Raw genomic sequence first — 24,125 nt, 5'->3', positions numbered from 1 at the left:
CAGTACTCCAGATGAATAAAAAGATGTATTCTGATTTTACAGGTATATTTGCAAATGCCAGAATCTGTTCTGCGGGGGGCAGTCCTGCACTGTTGCCAGCAAGATAGATGATTAGACGGGTCTGTTCAATCACTAATTCTTCTAAGTCTGCTACATTTTTTTCATATATACATATAAGCATGAACTTGAGCTTCCAAATGTGGGGCTTAAATAGTCTCTTCAGAGAGTGTGGTCCTTGGGTTAGATCAGGACTCCTATCTTCTAGTACTGGAAGGTAAGTGCGGTTTATTGAAAAGCACTGTGGACTAGAGGTTCTGTCCCAGCCCTTGGGCTGACTTTTTGTGTGAGAATGGGCAAATTATCTAATGTCTCAATTTCTCAGTTTTTCCAACTCTGAACTATGGGTGTAAAATTAATCAGCTTCACTCGAGTGTTAAAATATGATCCAGCAATTGTACTTATAGTCGCTGGACACATCTACACGAGACGTTTAACTGCACTTTAGCATAATTTACTGTGACGTAAACATGTCCGTCTACACATGCACGTTTACTATGCAATAAACCTTCCTAATTCCGAGTAAATTTCCTACCTGCAGATGCAAGTAGCAAATTTACTTGAGATTAGTAGCAGTGCAGTAGCACTCATGTACATGCCTGGCTGGGAGCAAAATCTGCTTCTGGCCAGCTGTCCACCAGGGGCCGGGAGATAGATCGCTGCCCCCAGGAGCTGCTGGCTGCCAGGGCAGGCTCTACCATAGGAGCCTGGTAGGGGACTTTGTTCCTCTGCCACGGCAACAGGGAGCTCCAAGTCCCCTGCTCCAAGATTGCAATGGGAGAGTGGGGCCAGGGAGATTCTTATCTACCTGCCCCAACTCCACTATCACAATTCGGGAGTGGGGGGCTGGAAGACCCTTATCTCCCAGTGCCAGCTCTGCAATTGCCAGGCCAGTGCTAGGAGATCCTTATCTCCCAGCGCCAGCCCTGCATCACAGAACTGATGGGAGATAAGGGTCTTCCAGCATCAGCCCACGGTCATGGAGCCGGCACTGACCTTCCTGCTGGTGAAGGCAGGGGAGCCTGTTCCTTGCCCAGCTCCACAAGCACAGAGCTGGGGGGAACAGGCTGGGGAGCTTGTTCCCTGCTCAGCTCTGCACTCATGGAGCTGGGCAGGGAACAATCCCCCCAACCTATCCCCCTCCCCACCCCAAGCTCCAGGCTCACCAAGCTGAGTGGGGAATAAGCTGTCTAGCCTCCTCCTGGTGTGCAGGGTGGGGGCTACAACCTGTCCTGGTCAGGGACAGTTTCCACCCCCATGCCCTGATATGGGTGACAGAGGCACAGGGCTTGGAAAGAGCTGCAGGGGTGGAGTAGGTCCCAGTCCCCTGCCCTGATCTGCTGGTGGGGCAGATAGCAGCAAACTAGCTGCTAGCAGCCCCACCCATGGATTGGGGCAGGGGGCCAGAGGCAGGGGGCCCCTCCCCTGCAGCTCTTTACAAGTCCCCTGCCCCTAATTGTGGAGCCAGAGCCAGGGGCTCCCTGTCCCAGTCCCTGCCCTGGCAGCAGCTGTCTCCTGGCCCAGTGCTCCCTGCCAGCCCCTGGGCTAGCACCCAGGGGGAACCTAAAGCTCCACCTGGTCGTGGCAGGGACCCATTGCAGGGCTGTGGGAAACTAGGTGTAAAGAGCAGCAAATCTACTCCCTAATCCCCACGTGTGTAGGTGCCTGCCCAAAAGCACTTACTTCAGAGTATCTTACACCAGACTAAACTTAGGCTGGATCAAATGCATGTGTAGATGTGCCCACTGTGGAAGAAGCAAAAGGCAGGGTAGTTTTTATCAATTAGGAGCTCCTGCTGCCTCACTGAAACCTAAAAAGTGCATCGCAAAAATAAGCCTGATCATCATACAGCTGTTACTGTTAAGAGGAATCCCCATTGATATACACAGGCAACATATACCTTATCCTGTCATGGAAAATGGTTTATAGCTTACACTAAAGGAAACAGTCAAATCAAGAAAGTACCATCTCTGTCAAAAAGAGCACAGCATATAGGTCTTCCTCTCTAATATAAAACTCAGCTCTGCCTCAAAAAAATGACAGCCAGTCCTGCTTCCCTGCCAGTCCCTTTGAAATGTAAGGGGCCAGAACAGAGAAAACAAAATTATCAGAGAAATCAAATAGCTACTTAAGGAAGTGAGAGAGATACCCTTGGGTCCCAAACAATGCATTTCCAAGCTCTGCAATCCAAGAATGAAGACTGAATCTATGTGGTTATTTATATATTTGCATGTTAACAGAATCTGTGAGTGAAATTGTAGCTGTGTTGACTTTACTTGATGCAAAATTTCCTACTTCTTCCTTTCCAAACTCTTCCTACCGCTTCCTTACCCAGAATCACGGTCTTGTATTTAAGGCATGATGATCATCTTCCTAAGCAGTTAGGTCTGAATGTTGAAATGAAGGGTTATCAATTCAGGTAGGAAAGCAGTAACAGGATCAGATAAAGAACCAGAGGTCCTTCTGCATCCTTAGTGATAGGGAATGAGAAGACAGGGGGGAAAGAACTATTTAAAAAGGGTAAGTTGTGCCATACATGCTTACATCCATCCATCCACACACACGGTTTTTCACTGAATGTCCTACAACAGTTTCTATCAGACCTCACTGCCTTTGGAGATCTAAATTGTTTGTTAGATCAGCTATCAAAACAAAGGGACACACATCCATTTATCTGGGAACAAAGGTGCCTATTGTGAATGGAGACCCAGTGCCAGGCTGCCTGCTCCATCTGACAATGAGATTATATTACACAGCTCTGTGGGCAGGGCTAAATGCCATGTCTGGGTCTGACACCATCTCTCAAATGTTGATAACAGGATCAGTGACTCCTTTTGCTCAGTCACCTCAGGCTGCAGAATTAGCAAGTCTTTAATCTTTCCTCTGTGGAGACTGGTTCTGCCTGTTTTCCACTTTCCAAAAATGTGAAAAGGATCAAGCATCTCCTGGCTGTAATACACAGAGCTCACGCAGAACAGCAGATTGTGTACCACCATGAGAGAGAACAATAAAGGTGACATTATGTTTGGATAGGTTCAGGAAATCCCTGCCTCCCTCACTATCTTACCCCCAGAAGTGTTGTCACCTTTTGGGAAGGACACTTGCTTAGTAAGATGGGAATAATATATATGTGCATCTAGTTTCTTTTAGTTAGCATTGCTGTTATTAGTGTTGTTGTTGTTATTAATCCTGGGGCCAGGCCAAAACCTGAACTCCAGGAACTTGTTCCTGTTCCCACTGACTTTTGTAGCACATGCAGGCTGAAATAGCCTCAAAGTTAGGAACTGTTGAGTTCCAGATTCAAACATTTCACCCTGTTCTATATAATAGAGCAAGCCAGAGTCTCAGATTTGAGCATACTTGAACTTTAATCAACTTAGGTTGTAGACAGTGCTGCTCAGGCCATCTAATAAGTCTTCTTAGGAGATGGACACTTCAAAAATATGAAAACTAATGAGTTATGTATTTTTCCAGTGGGTAAGTGCTACTGAATCTACACATGTATGTGTGTGTATGTACATGTTTGTGTGTTATTGTCCTAGAACATATATCTACTGACAGTAATTTGAAACTGAAATGGATTTACAGCTTTACTTTTCCTGCATACTGCTGACACCAATACACCATTAAGTACAAAATTTCTTAGCTGACTGTTGCCACAAGAAAAGTAAAAATGAGTACTATTTGTTGAAGTCTATTATAAGCATTAATTGTCTCTGGGGGTTCATTTTCTTAGAGAGGAAAAAAGGTAGATTGGAAAAGAAAAAGAATTTTAAAGCCCTAGCTTCATAACAATTGTAAAGTAAATCAAAATGTTGTGCTTATACATTTGGAAAATGTCCTTTGAACAAATCCAAGTCAACATACCAGATACCTAATTATTTGTAGCAGTCCTCATGATACCAACAAGGAAGTTTCTCTGCCGCTCCAATGGAGAGATGCTATCCCAATGATTGTTCTGATTAATGAGTCTATTCTGGGCTCAGAGATGGGGCTGAACCACAAAAATCATATCCAGACTTGAATATATCCAAAGTTTAGATCACATGGAGAGATCTTGAGATCCAGGGGTTAGGATTAGCTAGTTATAGACATTTGGGCCAGCTACCAACTTCAGATCTATGTCCAAAAGGACACTGGGATCTGAAGTATTGTTTTGAGTCTCTCTCTGTATTGCACATTGCAGCTTCCTCTCTCTGAATTCTCTGTTTCACACTCTTGGCTCATTTCCCACCTTCTTTCTTAAACCCGTTTTAACCCTCATATCCATTATCTATTTAGATTTAATGAGTTGTTGGCAAGTGTGGTTCATTGCTGAGATAGAAACTGAGCCTGATGCAAGGGAAACAGATGGGGAAGGTGAAGGGCAGCCATTTGTTTTTAGCCAGTCAAAATGTTTATAAACGATTGGAAGGGCAAGACTTAGAGACAAGGAAGCAGTAGGAAGGGGAGACAAAATAATTTTTTTCTAAAAAGGAAATTGTCTCATCAATATAACTGGATTACAGCTGCTCTGAGGCAAAAGGGAAGTCAAAGATAGAGCTGTACAGGTCATTGCTTTGTAAAATGAAGCTCCCTATCATTTCCCCCCATGACTGCCACATGTTGGCTTCCACGTAGTATTCTCCTCCCGCTTAGAAAAGGAGAATGTAACTGTGAGCATGAGCAAACAGTGTCCTTTGGGCATATCTACACCTTGTCTGCTGCATCTCTTGAGCACTGCTCAGCATACCTAACTGACCCACTCCCACTCCTCCAACGCCAAGCCCAGAAATAACCCTGAAGCCATCCTGAGGCAAACACAGCACTGGCAGAGGTCTCAAGAGGAGCAGAGGAGGGTGCCCTCAGGACAGTTTCCCCACCTCATTCCTGGGTTTAACACATGCAAAGTGAGAGCAGGAGCTAAGAGGGTCTTTCTCAGCAAAGCTCTGGGGAGTACTACAGCAGCATTATAGACATGGCCTCTGAGCAGCTCTCCCTAACAAAGGGGAAAGTGGGAGATCTGGAATGTAATCTAGCACTAGCAACTACATGCAATACTTTGTGCTGTGTTCATGACCTATTCAAACTAGGAGGACTACCCTTCAGAGACCTGCCTGATGCTAATCCAGAGCAACAGAAAAAAATTATCAGCTAATACAAGAGACTAATGAAGTCTCCACCTGTGTGTCCAGTCACTTACAAAGAAAGCATGGCAGTGTCTTTGCAGAAGGAACTGAAATGTAAAAATGTACACAAAACCTAGAAACAATAAATAAGTGAAATGTCCAGGAACATCTCATTATGGAATTAGAGTTCCCATTTATTCCCGCATGGGGAACAGTTTTTAATTTGGGTTCAGACTTGAGGCCACATGATTTATTTTGGTAGAGCTCAACTCTGAACAAGACCAGATGGGAAAATGCAAAGGTGGCTGTAAGCTGCCTTTGTGGCTTACTGTTCAGGGGCATGTTTGGCCTCTGCTGCAACTTAGAGCAGTTTCCCAGCTGCTATAAATGACACTCAGCTATCTGTGGGCCTCATCTGCACATCCTTTACCTAAGGAACTAATGTCCCTAATGTGCTATCCTGGGGACCAAGCTAAAAAATATAGCACTTTTATACTATCCCCACACCACATAGAAATTCCCTTCCATTCAAAAAGACTGTCCAAGTAGTTGGATCTGTGAGGTTTTAACTGGAATCCTCTCTACCATTTCGGTGAAACAAAGCAGGTGGAGCAGGCTCCAGCAACTGACCCACCAACTCTATAACAGTAACACATCTGTGAAGTGGGAATAATAGCATCTGTCTATAGCCCCTGCTCTGGAGAATGGTTAGACAGTTTCATGCTCGTACAAAGTGATACATAAATTCCAAACTACAAATATTTTCTCGAATTCCTATGCAAAATAATTAGAAGAGCCAATCCCTTTCTAAGAAGCTGTGCTCTATTAGGAAAGCAGCTGACCTTATTATAGCAACTGATGGTAAATGACATTTAGTCTCAGCTGTCTGCTCCCAAACTCCTCTTTTTTCTTAATTCTTCCACATTTAACCCACCCTGATTTTCCTGGACATGGCATGATTTCTACCACATAGAAGTCATCCTGGTTTATGACACACACTTTCCTGAAGAACACTTGGCTTTCCTTACAGGAATTCCTGTATACAGAGGAGTCCTGGAAATGTGACAGGGTTCCTACAGAAAGGTGGCTCCATGTTCATGGAAGCGAGGTGCTGAGTTGCACACTTGGAAAATTGTTTGAATGTAGGTGCCGGTGGAGAAAGGACAAAAAAAAAAGTATTAAAGCTTCTTTGTTATACTTGACAGGCAGGATGGCTTTAAGGGGATTAGCAATGTGCAGCTCCTATGCTGGAGAGGGATGTTGAGCAGTACAAGTGATTAACAATAAAGCTGTGCTGCTCTGAAGGGGTGGGGGGAAAGCATTAATTTGAGTGAAGAGTGTGACTGGGATATGAAGAGAGGCACACCCATTGCCTGCAAGGCTGAATTCCATCAGTGACAATGCGAGCCAGGAGGAGATCCAGCATGTGCCAGGAAAGCAGCATGCATTTAATGTAGGGATTCTGATTCTTCCCTAGTTTCTCTAGGGCAAATGTAGGATTGGGCCACATTTCATCATGATTGTTCAGTTCCCACATGACGGAGATAATGTGAGATCCATTCTCCTCAAGGTATTTCAACCATTTAAATGATTCCTGCAGAAAACCCAAAGAAAGTTAAAGGCCAGCACCAGTTCTAAGACATCTGGGTTCACAGAATGATAGGAAAGGAGGGCTTGTCCAACCTGCTCCACTATTTCTCTAGATAACCTGTTCCAATGCTTGACTACCCTCACAGTCAGAAAATTCCTTCTAGTCTCCAACCTAAATTTCCTCTGCTGTGGCTTGAGGGAACTGTTCTTTCCTATCCCCTACAGGCACAGAGAAAAACCCATCTCCATCTTCTCTATAAATTGCCCTTCAGATATTTGAAGAATGTCATCACATTCCCTTCAGTCTTCTCGTCTCCAGGCTAAATAAATCTAGATCTTCCAGCCTTTCCTTGTAAGTCTTACTCCCAGGCCCCTAATAAATTTTTATTGCTCAGAGCTGGAATCCTTCCAACTTGTCCACATCCTTCTTAAAGTGCAGGGCTAAAAACTGTACATAGTACTTCAGATGAAGCTTCACCAGTGCTGAATAGAAGCAGCACAGCCACTTCCATGGATCTGTAAGTGACATTCCTATTAATACAACCCAGAATGCTGTTGGCTTTTATTGCAACAAGATAAACTGTTGGTGCATATTCAGTGCATGGTCTGCTGCAACCACCAGTCCTTTTCTAGATTGCAACCTAGCCAGTCATTCCTCAGTTTGTATTTGTACATGCAATTATTCCATCCCAAGGGCAAGACTTTGCATTTGTCCTTGTTGGATCTCACCTGATTAATTGTGGATGATTTTTCAGCCACTTTGGTTCATTCTGGATCCTAGCCCTCCCCCTAGGGTGTCTGCCACTCCACTGAACTTGAGCTGATCCACAAATTTGCTACATGGGCACTCAGTCCTATCATCCAAATCATTTATGAAAATGTTGAACTTCTTCAACATTGATTAGATTAAGTTGTATGTAGAGCTTGAATCCATAGCCCTTTTAGGAACACATAAGCTTTTTTAACAGATTAAAGCTTCATTGGGGTCAAAATGTCTTTGGAGAACATGGAAAAGAGACAGATATTATCCCATAGGGTTAGAGAGAACGAACATTTGTTTTCATTGGTACCTATTGTGAGCAACGCCCCCCCCCCCAACATAGTCAATCAAGTTACTAAATTACTATTTCAAGCAAATTTATTTCTTATCTTAAAAGAGAGAGTTTAACCTAAAACCGACCCCAATTACACAACTGCTATAACCAACACCACATTTTAATATACGCCCTTAAGCCAACCTACAACATTGTTAAAATTTGTAGTGTAGATGGGACCAAAGTTAAAAACTCAATTTGCCCGTGGTTTTATCCAGTTACTGAGATGTATTAGCTCTGTCTACCCTACAATTGATAAACATGTGGTAACTAGTAAACGGAAGACTGTCTTGTAATGGAGTCCCATTAGTTTGTGTAGATGAGATCTTCAGTACAGGGGATGCAATAAGGATTTTAGTGGAGGAGGACCACACATACACACACACAAGCAAATTAGAACTAACCTGGATGATCTCCTATAGAACTTGATGTCCTTTCTTCTTTCCCTCTGTTTGCAACCATACATTAATTTTCTGGCCCTCACAGTACTTGTGTAGGAAAGACCCACCTTCACATAAGTTAGTACAGCTTTTGTGCCACTGGAAGTGTTCTGTTGGAGAAATAAATTACCAAAAAAAAAATATTTTGTTTACTGTTGCTGTAGAAAGTCCAGACATATATTCACTGATTCACTGATTCACTTGCTTTTCAGAGAAGTTACAGTGTATAGACAGATGTAATAACTGTATCGATGTCAAATGATAACAAGAAGTGGATACAATGCAACTGTTACATATACATACTTCTGTAGGAACCTGAGTGTAGCAAAACCATTGTAGCTACAACCTTGTTTCTTTCTGAGTTACAGCCATTTAGTCCCCTTGTATCAAGCACATTTAACAGTGACATTGTAACAACTGGCATAGGTCCCAAGGATCAACTCCTCCTCCCATTTTACAGTGCTGGGAGGCTGTAAGTGGGTCTGGCAAGTCTCTGTGCACCCCAACTGAGCCCATTCCACCCCTGCTGGGCCCCACAGCTGCTTAGCAGCTCCTCACATACCTGCCCCCTTCCCCTGTGCAGAGCTGTTAGACAGTTGCTGGGGAGGGGGGATGGACTGGAGGGTGAGTGGACAGATGAGGGTCCTGGCAAGAGTGCACTGGCTGCATCTGGGTGCATAGGAGTGGTGTGGGTTGCAGGCAGACTGGGAGCAGGCAGGAAGGGGGAACCCCACTGATGCTTTCAGGTTAATCAGGGCAACAGGAAGCCCAATGGAAGTAGCCAAAAGGAGTGCAGGGAGGAAGCAGGGCAGCAGGGGGGCAATCCATGGAGTGATCACTGTGGGTGAGTGATCGGGGTGAGGTGATTTGAGAAACAGGAGTGCAATCAAGTTGCCAGATGATCAGTGTGGTAGAAGTGATAGGGGAGTGTGGGGTGATCCAGGTAGCAAGGTTGCTACTAGGGGGGTATCCCAAATGACCTGGGGAGGCTGGGGGACCCCTGCCACCCTCCCCCTCTGACCTATACTGCAGCTAGAGAGCAAAGAGGCAGGCAGGCACAGAGCAGACTTAGCAGTTCCTAGCAATGCCCTTGCTCACCAGCCCTCTAGCAGCAGGTCAGAGCTGTGTAGGTTAGATGGGGTATTAACCCGTAACAAGTGACTGCTCACAGCATGTGCTAACTTTAGCACAGGCTAACATTCCTTAGAGTAAGTACATGCTAGTTGTAACATGGAACTACACCCTTAAATGTATGCTTAACTTTAAAAGGGTTAGGAATGCCATTACTAATATGGAACCTCCCAGTGAACTTAGTGCAGGTTCTAGTTTGTGTGCAATCCATTTATCCACCAGTATTTGTATAATTAAACTTTCACAAAAACTAACTTTATCTGCTTGGAGGGTATATTAGATGTACAAAGATATTTGTCCTTTGGGAGTAGAATAATTAGCTCTTTCTTTGGACTTGTAGGTATCAACTACTTCAGACAGAGTAGTACTTGTTTCTAGGATTTAAGTGAAGACTGAAAAAGTACTGTTGCAGTTTTTTTCTTAGTATTTTAAAAAGACAAAGATTTGGTCCCAAAACAGTTTTCAAATGCTGCTATGCTGTTGTCATTCTAGGAAATGCCATGAAAGTGACCTCGTCCTTGTTCTGTGTCCTTCACATTTCACAAATCTGTTTTAAAAGAAACATCATTAAAGCTGAAGGAGTGGTTTTCCCATATGAATGCATTCACAACATTCATACTCATGTTAACTTCTTGGAAACTACAGACATATGCGGTAATGGAATGAGAAGCTGGTCCTACTCAGTAAGCGGCCCTCTGCCCAAAATACTTGCCTGCCCTTGTGTTAAGGGCCTCACCACTTCCCCTCCTGCCATGAAGCTCCAGGTAGGTCTTTCCAGCTTACTGGTGTGAGGAATCAGTTCCCAGACCTTGTCTGACTTCTAACCTCTCACTTGGATCATCTTCTGAATTCATTCTGCCTTAATAGTCCTCAGCAGATTTGATTACTCATGAGCTTCTGTCCCATTGTGCTTCAATTGAGAGGTAATCTCATCAGAGTTGAGGCTGAACCTAGCAGGACTCCCATAAATATATATGCTCCTGACTTCTCAAGCCGTTTTGCTTATATCAGTAGATTTTCTGGTGGAATAGTGTATTAATGTGCATTAAATTACTAGGTTCTCATCCTGTGTCTTTGTATCACTCTTACCACCACAGTATCTAAGAACCTGAGCCATAGGAATCCCCTTACATTTTTTTAGAAACCACATCTGTGCTCACATTAATCATTCCAAAGTCATATGCCCTCATACATTTCAAATGATTATACAGCCTGACTTTATGTTATACTTAAAACTAAATCCTGCCCTAATTAAAACATTGTTTCCATAGTAGCTAATGGACTTCAAAGTGGGGGATACGAGGGAAGGCAAAAGTAAATAAATAAATGAATAAACAAAATTAAATTACATAAATACAATCTTGCTGATATGAGAGGACTATGAAGTATTTTACTAGCATTTATTGGGGATTACCTCTATAACTCACTTATGGCACAAGCACTTAGGAGTTACTTGGTCATCTCAAACCCACTGAAATAAAAACTTTATAGCACCTTACAGCTGCATTCATTCATTCACTCACTTGCTCTCTCTGTGTTGCACTGGTATATAAAACCCATTTCCTATTTTAATAGAGAGAATTAAAATCCTTTGTTTAGACTTTCAGCTAGTGGATTAGCCACTAGTATTTCTACTGATGAATTCAGATGGCTGCAGAAGAATAGATTGGCCTTTTTTTTAAAAGCATCTCACTCTTTGTGGAGGTTTAATTTGAAACCAAACCTCCTTGGGAGGAAGCATGGTTTAATGTGAGAGCAAGAGAATGGGAAACAGATTGCATAGGTTCTATGCCCACTTTTGAGTGCAGACATGTTTGTGCCCACACCTGAACCATAAATGCAAATCTGAGAAATTGCACCTCCAGCTATCTAACCACAAGGGAAAACTTGGTGATGAAAATTACCTCATTTTTGCTCACAGAATTAACTTGCCATAGCAAAACAGGGGTTCAAATTGTCACCCTTCTTCAAAAACGAGAAACATGGCCCCCGCTGTTATGGAAATGTGCCCCTTTTGCTTTCTGTGGCCAGAAGTGGTAAAATGCAGATAATATATTCTGTAATACACCTTGATTTGAGCACAACATGCTGTGCCAGTCCAACTCCCTTTTATAGGGGTTAGTAGTGCTTACTGCAAATTGCAGAAAATATCCGGATGCTATTTCCCCATTTTATCCATTTACTATTAAATAAACAGGAATGCTATTTAAGGCAAGGGCAAGAAGAGGGGCAGAGTCCCTTGCTGCCCAACTTTCCAGGGTAATGCCCAACCTATTGAGCCACATTTCCTATGCCTTGCTCTCTCCTTCTGGTCCTTCATATGAGTCTCCTTCAACAGGAAGGGTGTAGGGTGCTTTTACCAACACTTAGCCCCTGTACTAGCAATTAGGAGACTCTGCTGGGAATGGGAGATCTAAGTTAGAAATCTTCTGAGTCTAGAACTTAAATAAGTGGGGTCTAGAGCCTGGGCAAATACAGTAACCACTAAGCCAATGGGTTAAAATGTAGGAGGGCTCTTCTCTGTTTTTCTGTTATGAACACAGAATTACTTTGTGTTCTTGTGGGGGCAGAGAGCACAAAATCTACAGAACAGGCCCACAAGGCCACTTAAATAGCTAAATGTATGTGTGTAAGTGCTATTTATGCACATAAAGATTGAGTTGGATTTGGGCCATTTGTGTGTAAGTGTGAAGTGTCTATTATATTGCACTCTCTGTGTTTCTCTTGCATGGATACTTTTCATTACCGCAGACTTGTGTATGTAAACAGTAATTCTGTTTCATCTATTCCTGCTTTCTCTTCTTTTTAAGGCTGCTTTCAGGGTAAGAAACTGCTGGCTTTTCAGACCAGTGATCACAAAGAAGCAGACACAAGTATGTCTATTAATAACAGAGACCTGAATTAGAGTTTCACACCTGAACTTCCTCTTCCCCTTCCCTGAAATTCCCATAACCAACACACTCCAAGGTTTTGCAGCCTTGTTTTCTGATTCTTTGACAAATGCACCATGTGATGGTCAAAACACAGTGGCAATGAATAATCTGGTAGAATTTCCACCATGCAAAATAACTAAAATAAGTTGGTCTCACAGTACTGCTGTGGTACCTAAAGGTCATATTTTTAAAAAAATGTTGTTACCATAGTCTGAGCTATTGTCTACATCTAGTCTTGATCTGAATTCAAGTGAAGCCTCTTTGGATTCCTCTTAGTAATAGTTTCCAGTGAACTACAGTGGATGGAGATAAAGGTGAAGAACATTTTGCTTGTCCTACTCATTTCCATCTCTTCCATTCCACTTCGTTACGATGACCATGTCTTTCACTTGTCCAGCATCCTCCCAAAACCTCTGCTCCGTGAATGTGTTAATGGGGAACAAAGTACCCTGCAAAACCTCTTCTTGCAGTTCTCCTGACTGATTTCCTTCTTGGAATGCATGGGTATTCAAGGTCTAGCTACACCCTACCTCACTGCTTGTACCCAATATGTAGGGTTTCAGATGGCAGACATCTTCTCTTTGGGCATCTTCTTCCTGAAGTGGAATTCCTCCCAAAGTCAGTTCATAGTCCCTAATATGCTAATTCATCTCTCATCAAACTGCCTCTGTAATTCTGGGAAGACAATAAGAAGGAGCTTTTCCCCCACCCCACAACTTTCCACAGGAGACAGGCATAATCTGGAGCGTTGCTTTCCTGGATAGCCTAGGAGTGGCACAGACACTGGATCTTGTAAAGGTGATAGAAGAAATTGGGCAAGCATGGAACCATGACTACATCTTCCCAAAAGAGGACCCACCAGCAGAGCCAAGTCCCAAAACAGGGTGTAGCAACAGACACTACTCTGCACACACCCCATTGCTGTCGGAGATGCGCCTGTGGAGAGGCAGGAGGTCGGAAGGATTAACATGACACTTCTTTGCCAGATACAAACATCAGTCCCCTTGAGTGTTAATTCAACCTTCCTCTGCGCAGACACACTTTGCTTTTGAAACATTTACCTGTCCTTTATTTTTTTTAACTGTAAGAAATATTGGGAGGAATGTGGATTGTTTTGCTTGCTGTCTTCCTATGACGGCAGAGATTTATTTATAGCCAGGAACCAGAGGACAGTTCTCATGTGGCTGCTGAAAATTAAAACAGCATGTGGGGTTTTGTTTTGTTTTGCTTTTATGCCTTTGCAGTTACAATCTCTCTCTGCATTCCCTAAGCCCTTGTTATTGTAACCAGAGCCACAATTTGCATTGCTACAATTGCAGGGTTATATAAATTCTGAGGGCTTTAAAGGAAAGGCCTGCACATTCTGTGTTGGGCCATGGGGAAGTTGACATAAACTGTTATGGCCGACAGTTCGGCATGGGCAAACACATTTATAAACTATGAACGAATGGAATCTTAGGTCAACACTTCAGAGTGAATCAGAACTGAAGGGCTTTCAGAAGTTAGAAAACATTTTAACTTGATCCACCCAACATTTTTATTTTTATGCACCTCTGTGCCAAGGCAAATTTAAATAAGCCACTTTAGGAACTCTTTACATGGCTTCTATAAGTTTCCAGTAGACTAAACTGGTTTCTATTTGAGGACCAGTAACCACACAAACCAGTAGATATATCTAGTTTACAAACAATGAGCATTTATTTTTTTACAGTGATCATGAAATACATACAAGACATTGGATATTTTTACCACCCTACAGACCCTTTTATATTAAAAGAAAGATTACATCAAAAAAGAGTACATATTCATGAAAGGGTAAGTGGCCCGTGTGCGTGTGTCTCCACGGCAGTGAGTGGCATCTCAGCTCAAAAATGGCAGCTACCTTTGCAGCAAGTAGAAGGATTTATCTTTATTTAATGGTTCAGCACCCATCGCTTACCTCTGTGTTACAGAGTTGTAATCCTGACTACCTGTGAATTTTTGCATGGCTGCTGGCAATTTAGTTCATGTCTCTCACTTTCGTAATAATAGTAATAATGATGATGATGATAGGAATGATAACATCCAACTCTTACAAGTGCTCAGCTTAAGGTGCTCACAAGCTCACCATAGAATGCAATGTTTGGAAGAGTCAGCTAACTAAAAAGGTTATGTAAGACACCTTTTTGGCCCTGAGAACACTCCAGAGGTGAAACATGTTTCGCTTTTCTGTCCAGAGAGGCCCAAACCAAAGGGCTAGATTGAGTTCCCCTAGATGTGCACAGATGTCTTCCTAATGTAAACCTGATCCTTTGTAATTCTGATCACTAGTGGATAGTAATGAGATCACTGGGGATTACGCCATCATTATAAAAAGGTGTGGCCAGAACTTCCCCATAACACTTCCTAGTGTGCAGGTCTGACATGACCCCTCTACAGCTATTAGATCTCCCAGTCAGCCTTAGCCCAAATATAGCTGCCATGAGGGAGCATGACATCCTATGCCCTCTCTTGATCTAAACAAATGTCTACACAAAACTATACAAAGCCTTGTAGAGATACCTTTGACTATGTCTGCTTGGGTACCAGAAATAGTATGGTTGCATTAGGGCAGCACTTTACCTGAGTTAATTAGTTCTGCTGGTACTATAGCCCTAACTTTTGGTCCCCAAATTACCAGATTTAGAGCTAGCTTAGATATGTCTACCCAGAACTGTTTTTCCTGTGTAAACATAGAAAGCCAGCCACAATAAGCTCCTTACCAAAGTAAACCAAGGTGCAGCGCAGTTTGAAAGTGTGATGTACTACAAAGTCCTACAGCAAAACAATTACTCAATAATCAGCTGGTCACTACTGAACCTGTGTGTGAAAAGAATTTTTAAGCAGTTTCAGTGTTTGTATTTTATGAAATAATCAGTACAGCTAAAGGAGAGATCTTGGTAAACACAGATCCTTTCTCAACTACCTACAGGTGCTGCACAGGTGGTAAAACTGCTATTTACTGAAAATAGAGAGACTTTTGAAAAAGAAAAGCAATGAACTACTTCAAGAATGGCAGTTATACAGGATTCTTGCACAGCTCAGGAGATTATATCAGTTTTTCTTGTGCAGTTTCTTTTTCACTGGAAGGCAGAAATTGTTGCATTCTAGTCTTGGGTCTGATCTTGACTATCTCAGAATACCGGGCAAATGATTGAGTCTTTCTGTGTGTTCCACGACTCTGTTTGGCAGTATTGGTGATGCAGGTAGAATTAAGCCAAGGGGTCCATTGCAACTCCCAGTGAAAGCAGTGCAAGTTCTCCTGTTGAATTCATGGATCTGGATCAAGTCCTAAAGTGTCTGAAACTGGGAACCCTAAAACTAAAACACTGCCAAAAAATGGAAACTCTTGAAAATGTTGTCTTAAGCAACTAGACCAGGATAATATATCAGGTTATAGACATAGGAGGAAACAATACAAGAGATCACCTATTCCAGAAGTTTTCGAAGGGGACAGTTTAACAAGGGACAGGAGAGAGCCCTGAGCAGGGTAGCAGAAGGCTCACGTTGACTGAAAAAAGTCCAGAAATTGGATACATCTCCCTTTGTCTGAATCTAACTATCATTCTTACACACCTAGATAGAGACCCAATAGTGACAAGTCTTCTCCCTGCCCAAACATCTGACTTACCAGGACTGGACTACTGTTCTTCTCATGAAGCACTGAAAAAATGCATGCATTCATTATAAAAGATGTTTCCTACTAGTCTAAAAGAGCCTCTAGAATAAACATTTTTAAGATGATTCGGTTTACACTTAGCCTTCAAAGCCACCATGGCACTTGGGAAAAAATGATCCAACTCCCTGTATATTTCTAACTAATCTCTTCTTTTCCAGTCTCCTAAAATTAAATGTTTGTATACATCTAAATCACTAGGGCAACTTCTTGGAGCACAGTGACTTTTTACTGTTGATTCCCAATCACTGACCAAGCTGGATGTTGCTCAACTTATAGAATTTGCAGAGCATGCGGTCTATAGTTGTTGACCACAGCAGCAAAACCTTCAATATGTTAGTTCCCCTATTTGAACTGAATAAACCTGTAGTCATCTTCACACTTGCATAAGCTGTGATCCATATTTTGCTTGGTTCAGCAGAACCAGCAAGTTAACTATGGGCCAAGAGGTTACTTTATCAGATCTGTGACACAATTTGCACAATTTAGAGACTTTTTACAGCTTGCTAGCACAGTTCAAGGGCAAATCCATAAAACATTGATAACTATTGTCAGAAAGAACACACTGGATATCAGACAAGGCAGAAAAAACTGCTGTGACTGAGAACAAGAGCTATGTAGTAAAGAGAATGGAAGTCGAATTCCAGCAGGAAAGAGGAAGGCCTTTTCCTGAAATATGACTTCTAATAATTCATGAACTACAGTTCAGCTGCAGTAATGCTTCAGCTGAGTTAACTTCTTCCATCAAGATGTAGAACTCTAGTTACCTCTTCTCCCTGGTATGCTCACCTCCATGCACACAAAAATGAGAAAATAATGACAACTTCTGACACTGTCATGGTAAAAATAACCCAGACTAAGGAGAGTTGGATGTGTACATTTGAGGGTATGGGAAAGTCTGCAAACAGCTCATTGGGAGTGACAAGTATTCAAAAGCTAAAATAATGCAGTGACTAATGGATGTCTGTGCAGTGAATATTTTAAAAAATAAGCCCTCTGTTTTACAGAAAATGTACAATGAATAATGAACAAACTTCTCGAATTCTGATGTTGCTATTTGCATTGCATTCTCTGTTATCCTGAGATTTTCATGGGATGCCACTCAGAATAATTATTTATACAAAGAACCAGAGATGCAACTCAGATGCAGTATCATATTCAGTGCTTTTTAAAACCCTTTCTAGACACCACAGAGCTGTAAATAGTAAGAAGGCTGTGTTTGGTCTCAATTCAGGGCAATTAACAGTGAAGGATTAACTGTCACTTCCTAAGTTGTTTCACTGCACAGAGGTAGATTCTGATTTCCATGATCTGGAACATCCCAGGAAGACACTTGAGGCCACCTTTCCACTCATTTTTACATGTCCATTTTTGTCTATCTTTTCTGGACAAAAATATTTGCAGGTTCAGCTAATGCTGTTTAGTTTTCTAAAGCAGTGGTCTCCAAAGTGGGGTGCGCACACCACAGGGGGTGTGCAAGATGATCCATTAGAGTGCGGGAAGAAAATATTAGAACTTCTATTTATATTTATATTTATATAAATATACATATATTGGGAGTGTGTGCTCAAAAATTTTTTACTGATAGGGGTGCACAAACAAAAAAGTTTGGAGACCACTGTTCTAAAGCACTGATTTGATTTGTGGTGCTAGATTGTGGGATGTAAGGAACCTAATATATAGGTGCCAGTGACCACAGGCATAAAACTCTCCCTTAAATTATCTGTGCTTCCAGTTGCCCCTGCAGAAATGGAGGGTGGTGACTGAAAACTTAGGCAAAAGTCTCAAGGTGTTACACTCTTCAGCTGCCCTTTTTATTAAGGGAGCAAGCATCTAGTGCAAGATCAGCATGACCTTGAAACGACAGCATCTAGTGCAAGGTCAGTTCCATTCTGTATGTAGTTCTTTTTTAGACAATACTTCCATTGTGTAGGACAGCGGTTCTCAATCAGGATGCCAAAAAACTTCAGGGGAGCTGCAGCAATGGCTAGGTAGAACTGTACTGCATACTTCTCCTGCATTACAGTTTTTTGATCAGCCTAAAGCAAGCAAGAAAGATACCTTAGGCTGTAGCTCTTCCAGAAACAGAGGTGCACATGTCATGCAGGGTCATACCAGGAAGGGATGGAGCATGAGCTCACTTTCCTGCCTGCTTTAGGCTGATCAGAGAATCCTAATGGAGGAAGAGCACGTACATGTGCCACTGCCCTTCCCAGTCTGGCTGGGCAGCAAGAGCATGAGGCAATATTACCTGGAGGCAGCATGATCCAATTGAGAAGCACTAAACTGAGCGGAGTGGTCCTTAACCAGGGAGCTGCCACATTCAAAAAAGTTGTAGAGAGTCACTGTGACTCTGAAAAGGTTTAGAACTACTGGTGTAGAAGCAGGGCTGAATAAGGACTGAGTTAATCAGAATAAGAACCTCTAGAAATGGTCTACTGAATATGAATGTACTAGCATTAGCCTGGCAATTTAGATAGGAGATGAGAGAATCAGCTCTTGCCTGTAAAATGCTGTCTCCTTTCAAACATAAAATGTGTCATGAAGGGCACAGTTGGACATCTGTAGTAGAACACACATCCCCGAGAAGGTTATTCTTGATAAGCCCAGACACAGCCAGAAAACTATTAACAGGTCCCACAAGAAACGTTTCACCTCATCAGAAAATACATCTGCTTTTCTCCCCATAGTGTAGCAGTGGTGAATGCCAGAAACTCCTCTATGCTCACACAGGCTAGCTGCCTGAATCCTGCTGATGATGAAAAGCTAAGGTCAAGCTTTGTATTTCTGTCACTGGTGACACATTTCAAGGCCTCTACATGAGAGCAAGAAGGATTCACTCATCAGGACACCTGACCCCTAGGGCAGTAAAAATGTGGAAAGAAGCTACAGGGCATATTCATATCTCAGTAGGGCACAGCTGGAGAACAGTCCATATTGGCAGGGCCCTGGAGTTGTTATTACTTCATTCCTGCATCCCAGTGCTGTTGGGCATTAACACATCAGAACACAAGTGAGGATACAACCAGCTGTCTCACCATGTAGTCAGCTGCTAGCAACACAGTGTAATTGTTTCCCGCTGTATACATAACTGTAAAGGAGAGGACTACAGTGTTCTTGTATTTGGTTAAGAGGCTGCTTTCTTTTATGTTGTGTGCAGATACTGATGAAGTTTCTTGCAAAGGCGGGGGGGGGTGTCAGGATTCTGCTAGGGTAGATTAAAGCAGAATCACTTCCTAGGATGTATTTGGTAGCCGTGTTTGTCTGAGCACTAACAGACAGCCCCATTCCTGATAGCACTTGTACTGGAACCAAATCTCAAATCCCTTTTTGAGGGGAAAAAATATATAACATTTTGGGGTGGGGAAGAAGGATAAACACTTCTAAAATATTTGTGAGTTTCTTTTTAACAAGACATTTTTATGGAAAATCATCAGAGGCGGTAGGCCTTCTTTAAAGGAAGGAACAAGGAGAAGCTTATAGCAAGGGAGAGCTGTCAATAATGCCATTGCATTGAAGCTGCATTGCCAATGGGCTGCTGCAGGGTGCTTCTGTTCAGATCTCTGTGCACTTTATAAATCCCCTAGAACTTGAACAGATCACCATTCATCCCTTTCTGATCAAATTAGTCTATAAAATGCCACGCTGCCCTGACTTCAGATCACTAGGAAGTTCCTGGTTTTCCTGTGCAGTCCCCATGGCTTACCTCTTTGGGGTTCAAACCCCAGTTCCATATGGAACCACCAGGAGAACATCAGACAGAAGATCCTCACCGTGATTTCTCCCACTGAAGGTTTTACCATTGCTTTACCCTGGCAGAAGGTGATCAGGTATTACTGGAGCCCTAAAGTATAGGTTGCATGGCTTCATTGCTGCGAAATATAACTTTGGCTGCTAGTGGACGGGAGTATTTTTGCTATATCCAAAGTGTTTATGTATATGTATGTTTAAATTAGGCAGATTTCCTAGGAACACATCTTCAGCCCATGTCCTACAAATGAATTGGTATCTCAGTGCTTGTCTCAAAGAGGATGGATAATTTTCCACTTGGTTCCATGTAAATCTTAGGCTGTCTGGACTTCATGGCCCATGAATTCATTCAGCAAAGAGCTAAAAGCATTTTCCTCTTCCTCCAAACAAAATAATAAATAAAACATTATTTAGATCTGTTAGCTATCTTGGATCAACAGAGGAACACTTCCTTGTTTACATTCTACTTTAATAAAAAGTCTACCAGGGACAGGGAATAGGCACTGCTGGAGCTCCAAGATTTGCTTGACATTTGGTTCAAATAGGAGCCAGGCTGGACTGGTACATCTGTTGCCTGCATTCAAGTCATCTTGGGACACAATTAACAGGCGAAAAAAACTCTTGAACAAAAACAAATGTGCACTTCAAAGCTTATGTCAATTCAGGGATTATTTCTTTGAAGCCAGCAAAGCTGGGAAATGAGTAAGGCCCTGGTGTTCAGGGAAGAAGTCTATACCCCACTTGGAGCCAAAGCACAATGGGATCCAAAATGATTATTTAAAGCTCTTCCCAGACTTTTAAGCTTGCCTTTCTTTTCTCCATTCACTCCTCTCACTGTGTTTTTTTTACCTTCTTCATATTCCCAACCCAACATGTCCTATTCCCTGCATGATTCCTGGCTTCTACTCCATGAAGTCTACAAGCACTCTGTTCTCTTGCCTTGCCTAGTTCCTTCTTGTTACTTTAAATGAATCTCTCCAATTCTTTCTGCACCTCCAAAGAAAGCCCTAGCTTTGATGGTAACCCATGAGAAGGATCTCAGGCTTCATTTTCTCCCTTCAAAGAGTCACTTCTCTATTCATATCCCACACACTCCTGAGTTGCTCTTGGGCAGATGCACTGTCCTATCTCTCTCCAACCCACAATATTCATGAGACAATAGCTGACTGCAGAGTTCACCAGACATGATGCTTAAACTATGAGAAGACAAACACTTTCAAAATTATACAAAATCTAAAATGGACCATGAAGCAAATGTTAAATGCGAGTCAAATGCAGTCTGCTGAAAGAACTTTGTTGTGGGAAACTCCTTATGTCACCATAAAAGAGAGTACAGGGCTGATGTTCAAAAGTTCCTCAGAGCTATTCCCAGCTCTGCAAAAATAGGACTCAAGCCCTCTATTTACCCTGGCATAAATCAGGAGTAACCCATTAATTCTAATGGAGCTACACCAACATAAATCTGGTGTGTGAAGAACTAAACCTACTTACTGCATAGGTGTGGCCAAATCACTTAGGCCATCATTTTCAAATGTGCCTTTTAATTTTGGCTGTCTCATTTTTGAGTGCCTGGATGTTTTAAATAGGGCACCAAAAATAGAGACCCAAAATTATAGGCCACTTGAGACAGTTTGGACCTCAGTTTCTCTAAGCCAAATTCTGCTGTCATTTGAACTTATTACAATGGAAGTCTGGAGTTGATGCACTGAAGCCTATAAAGGTTAAACAGATTTTCTGTGGCAAATGAGAAGAGACTGCAGCTGCCTGTACCTAGTTTACCTAATTTGTAACCCAGAGACAATGGATTAGTTCCTGAGCTGATGTAGACTGGCATCGATTCTCTGGAGCTCCAATGCCAGTTATAACACAGAAATCTGGCCTAATAATATAATAACCCATCTAAATTATGGGGGCACTGTGAGACATAGTAATTAGCACTTTGAGGGTGATGATCCTGATATCACGCACACTATTGTTAGCTGGAAGTAACTATACTGTAAAGTCAGTAAAGTTACAATGCTATAAAATCAACCTGTATGAGAAACAAATCAGGTCCAGTGTGTGCTTTTATGTTGATTCCTACCACTATTAACTCCCTGAGATGGTGTCAGTTCAAAGGAGCCACATATCAGAGAAAAGAAAAAGCCACAAGGGAGATCACTGTCCACTTGCAGTGTGTTGAAAAACATGAAAACAAACAAATGCAGTTTTTCATCTGACTAAAAATAGAGCAGTCAGTTTTCATTTGGTTTAGGAACATGTTGTTCTAGCCTTGGTGGGTCAAATCTCAGTAGGACTGACCCAAGTTTGAAAAATTGCACTAACTATAGAGCCCAAAGCCAAATCTCCTACACATCCTAACCCTTAGTACCAGGAAATGGGACACTCTTCTATTTCTCAATAATTAGGACATGTGGTTAACCTGGAATGACTGGAGATCTTTCCAATGAGCCCTCTGGGAATCCTCCAGCAGCTAAAGGAAATGGGTAGGCTACATGTGAAGAGATGCCTATGTGAGGCTACTCAACTTTAGTAAGTTCTCACTTACTGTCTATAGAATAGGAGCTGATCACAGAGAAACCTACAAATAAAGTCAGTGTTTCCTAAATATGGACCTATTCTTTCTGGGAAGAGGATTTGCCACAGGCTTTAGTGAAAGCAGGATCATAACTCACATGTACAAGGCTCAGATGAAGTGAACTGTAGTTCTAGCACTATTTAGGAAAAATTTACAAGGATGCAACTAAGATCGTAAAACCACATGACTATACTTTATGACACAGAGTGAAGATATTTTAAAACCTCAGTCACAGCATGACTGGCATGAGACTTTCATAGAGAAATCTCCTGCTACATCCTGAGGCCAAAACCTGAAAAAGAAACTAGCACCGTCTTCTCAGTATAGTGTTTTCCTCCCACCTTCTTCTATAGTTTAGTAAGATCTCTCTCTAGTAAAGTGATCTGATCCATATCAACAATCATAGATCATAGCTTCTCCCCATCTTTTCCCTCATATCTTTCTTCCTGTAATGTTACAGCTTCTCTCCCTATTTTCTACACGCAACTTTATATGTACAGTGTCCTTTCTGAACTACAGGGAAATTTCCTTTCTCCAAGCATTTCCCAGGCTTCCAAGCCATTGCAGGTAGAGCAGTACCCTAGCTAGCTGCTTGTGGGTAGATGTCTGGAAACCAGAAAGACACAATCAAGTCTCCTTCTGTGGATCCTGACTTGAAAATCCTTTCCACATTCCCCTGGCCTCTACTAGCTCCACATGCATTAGTCCAGAATGGTACAGAAGCACTTCAGTGCCGGCCTGACTCACTGCTGAGCCAGCTGAAATGGTCTGTCTCATCATTTTTACTCTTGCTGATTGTATCAACATTCAAGCTTTTTATTAGGGAAAATATTTTCAGCTCCTAACAACTCATTAAACCTATTCTAAAAAGTTTTGTTTCCCTTTTTAATGCTGTCAGCCAGCCAATTAGACTGCTGCAATGTAATATTTCCTGGAAAAGTAGTTGCCAACCTACAGTAAATAAAGTTCAATAAAAAATAAATAGGGATGGGTGAATATTGCTGTGGTACACTGGCATAAACCCAGATCCTAGTACCTTCATGTCAATAAATTTAATTTCATACTTGTATCACCAAGGGTTTAGCTCCCAGAATATACACACTCTCTATCTTTCATAGCTATGATCCTTTCCAGCACAATTTAATTTCCCTCAAATCAGGCAAGCTTGTATAGCATGGTGTGGCAGCCCTGAGCTTGGATTAGCACTTGAACACCTGTCCATTAAACTCTGCCCCGTTTCATTAGCTGACATGGACGTTACCCCACCCACTCAAGCAGTGAAGGAAATTCCAGCAGCAACTTTATGCCCAGAAAACTGGAACTGACTGATTTTGCTTTGGAGAGCCAATAAATGTTATGCACAGATTTCCCATCCAATCCTATCCTCCCTCTCCCCAGCAACCCATTCTGCCACCCACAAGAAGCAAAATATTTGCAGACTTGTTCCATTACAAAAACAATGCAAACCAGTTAGCAGTGACTTAAAACAGCCTTTTTATGGTTGCTTGTTTGTTGAAGCCAATTACTGACATTGCAGAATGCTGTATTGTGTAATTCACACTGACTCTGCTTTTCATTGTAGCTTTAAATTGACATTAAACAGGATCACTGCTCCTCGCAGCACCTGCATGGGTCCAGCTTGCTGATTTAGAAAAGGGTTTTTCTTTTCTAAATCTTTGGTAAATGAGAAGTGTCAAAACATATGCATCAAACTCTTCTGCTTCATCTGGTGAGGAAATCTAAAATCCCT

At 42.1% G+C, this 24,125-nt stretch overlaps 1 protein-coding gene across 5 annotated transcripts in view; it reads right to left on the bottom strand.

Annotated features, from left to right (window-relative positions):
• Window positions 1–24,125, bottom strand: part of DAAM2 (dishevelled associated activator of morphogenesis 2) — a 276,747-nt gene that overhangs the window by 251,457 nt on the left and 1,165 nt on the right. For 3 of the 5 annotated variants that reach the window (XM_090046767.1, XM_090046815.1, XM_090046773.1), the window contains exon 2: window positions 8,254–8,399. The exons of the other annotated variants lie outside the window; for them this stretch is intronic. The gene's annotated coding sequence lies outside the window, so the exon portion shown is untranslated. The remainder of the gene's footprint in view (window positions 1–8,253; window positions 8,400–24,125) is intronic. 5 annotated transcript variants of the gene reach the window in all.

The sequence above is a fragment of the Crocodylus siamensis genome, chromosome 1, assembly GCF_052110815.1.
Source record: "Crocodylus siamensis isolate JL-2025a chromosome 1, ASM5211081v1, whole genome shotgun sequence".
Taxonomy (NCBI): domain Eukaryota; kingdom Metazoa; phylum Chordata; order Crocodylia; family Crocodylidae; genus Crocodylus; species Crocodylus siamensis.
Note: the sequence above shows the minus strand (reverse complement) of the source record. Positions and strands in the feature narration are given on the sequence as shown.